The sequence below is a fragment of the Condylura cristata genome, unplaced genomic scaffold (assembly GCF_000260355.1).
Source record: "Condylura cristata isolate star-nosed mole 26May11 unplaced genomic scaffold, ConCri1.0 scaffold00027, whole genome shotgun sequence".
In the NCBI taxonomy this organism is placed as follows: Eukaryota; Metazoa; Chordata; class Mammalia; order Eulipotyphla; family Talpidae; genus Condylura; species Condylura cristata.
In genome coordinates, this window is record NW_004567128.1 from 29426861 (window position 1) to 29429999 (window position 3139).

The window sequence follows — 3139 nt, forward strand, 5'->3', positions numbered from 1 at the left end:
CCCCCCCCCGCACTTTATATTCCACAGATCAGTGACACCATCTGGTATTTATCTTTCTCCTTCTGCTATTTCACTGGGCACTATCCCTTTCAAGCTCCATCCATTGTTGCTACAAATGGCATGCGTTTGTCTTTCTTGGTCACTAATACTCCACTGTGTAGATATACCACATCCTCTTGATCCACTCATCTGTTCTAGACATTTAGGTTGTTTCCATAGTTTAGTTATACCAAATAGGCTGCAATCAACAAGAGACTAAACATTTTCTTTCAAATAAGTGCTCTTGAATTTTGGGGATATATGTCTAAGAGTGAAATTACTGGGTCAAACGGCAGGCCCATGTTTAATGTTTTAAGGACGCCTCCTTTCCGCTTTTCCTAGTGGCTGGAGCAGTCTTTATTTCCATCAGCAATGTCTCTACATCCTCTCCAGAACTTGTTTCTGATCTTTTCAATATGTATCATGTTCATAAACTGTGAGAGGGTAACTCACTGTGGTTTTGATTCACATTTCTCTAGTGATAAGTTATAGTGAGCATTTTTTCATGTGCCTGCAATCTGTATGCCTTCTTTGGAGAAGTGTTTGTTTAGTTCTTATGCCCCCCCACTTTATTTTTTATTGGGTTATTTATTTTATTTGTCAGTTTAATGAGTTATTTGTATATCTTTGATATCAGTCCCATATAAGATGTACAATGTGTGAATATTTTCTCCCATTCAGTCAGATGTCTTTCATTTGAGTCCTGGTTTCTTTCCTTATATAGAAGCTTTTTAGTTTGATGTAGTCCCAGTGTTTATGTTTTCTTGTTTTCCTTGCTGTTGGATACAAACAAGGACATTCTTATGCTTAGACAATATATAATCTATCGTGCTCAGGAAGTGTAACAAGGATGCACTGATATTATCTTATATATACCACATATTAAAATTGCTACAATTATCTCATCAATGCTATGCATATTTTAAAAACACAAAGATAAATCATAGATTGCATATAGTTGTTCTTGTCTCTTTGATTTCTTTTCAATCTAGAATAGTCAATCCTCAGCATTTATTTGTTTTTCATGACACTGGAATTTTTTGAATAGTACAAATCAGTTGACTTGGTTTTGTCTGGTTGTAGAAATAATCTCTAAAGAGGCAACTTTCAGCTGACTTCTAAATGAAAAGAAGGATCTTGCCATGCAAAGATCTGGTGAGATTGATTCCAGGCAGAAGGAACAGAAAACACAAATTCTCTGGGGCAAGGAAGCAAAGTAGACCAGAGTAGATAGAGCCGAGAGACCAGGAGTGCAGTAGTGTGAGATGACATAAGATGGTTTAGGGAGGAATCAGGTTTTGATGAGACATGTAAGAATTAGGGTTTTTCTGATTCCTTTTTTGTTTTCTCTACATACCTCATATAAGTGAGAACATTCTATATTTTTCTTTTACTTTCTGGCTTATGTCACTGAACATAATCCCTTCCAGCTCCATCCAAAAAAGGAAACTATAATAAAGTAGAAATAAAAACCATCAGCAACTATAGATCAGAGACATTCTGTAGAGGAGGAGGAGGGAGAAGGACCAGGACAGGGGTGGGAAGAGCACAAGCGACTATGGTGATGGTGTACAGGGGACTGGTGGTGGGGATTTCACAGGGAAACCAGACATTGTATAAAAATGAAAGATGATATAATGAATATATTAAAAATAATATAAACAATGAATTTAAAAATAAACCTTAAAAAAACAGAGTTAGGATTTTATTCTGGCAATGGCAAGCCACTAGGCATTTTCAGCAATTTGGTGACAAAATATAATTTGAATTTCTTTTTAAAAGTAATTTCTGGGGGCCCTCCCTGGTGGCGCAGCGGGTTAAAGCACAGCACTAAGAAGCTTAAGCCACTTCCGCATGAGTTCGATTCCCGCCTGCCCCGGAGGTGACCACATGGCGAGGCGGACCTCCCCTGACCCGCCCACTGCTCCCCTCAGCAGTGTGCTTCGTCGATCTGCCTGTTCTGCACCTCACTCTGTCTCTGGTGAATCCTCTCACCCTCCCCATCTCTGGCCTGTATCCCAGTTCTGTATGAATAAATAAAATTAAAAAAAAAAAAAGTAATTTCTGGGCCCTCTCTTGTGGTGCAGCAGGCTAAAGCACAGTACTCAGAAGCTAAAGCCACTTCAGCATGAGTTTGATTCCTGCCCCGGGGGAGGTCCACATGGCGGGGCAGACCTCTCCTGTCCCCCCTCCCCTGCTGCTCCCCTCAGCAGTGGACTTCGTCAGTCAGCCTGTTCTGCTCCCCACTCCATCTCTGGTGAATCCTCTCACCACCTCTGCACCTCTGGCCTGTGTGCATGGATAAATAAATCATAAAAAAAAGTAATTTCTATTTTCTAAAATTTTTACTTTACATATACAGCTTAAAGAAACTGTTATTTATCATAGGTGTCAGCCCCTCCCTCACTGTTTATCTGCTCTCCAGAGGCATCTGACTTTCAACTCCTTCAGCTTAATAACATGCTTATAAAGCTCATTCATAATTTTGAGGTTAAAACATTCTATGGAACAGGAGAATTTAGCCCATTATCATCATCATCAACCCACATGCACACAAACACAAACTTCCCAGTTTTGCCACTTTCTTAGTAAAAATGTGTTGTAATTTAGATTACTCAACATTCCGTGTTTATATTATTCTGAACATGGAAATCCTATTCACAACTGAGTTTTATAGTACATATTATGATTCCTTTTTGTTTTTAGAAAAAAATCTGTTTTAAATGTAGCTGATAATTCTCTTATTTATTCAATTTCTTATATAGACAACATTGCTTCATTGATAACTGGTAGCCCCAATTGACTAAATCTTCTCCCAGCATGTGAAAATATAGTGACTCATATCAGTTTCATCTTCTGGGAGATATCCTCTTGAATTTTTCCAACATAGTCTAATTGCTCCCTAGCTCTGTGGCACCACGCTCATCCTGTCACGTCTCTAATAATTTTGAAGGCAATGCTACTTTGTCTTCTAGCTTCTAATTTCTGAGAAGCCTGAAACCATTCTGATTTCCTTATAAGTTGCCTTTTCAATTTTCCTTTGCAAGCTAATGGATTCTTTGTTTTGCCTTTACTGTGTGATGTCATATTGTTGCACCCT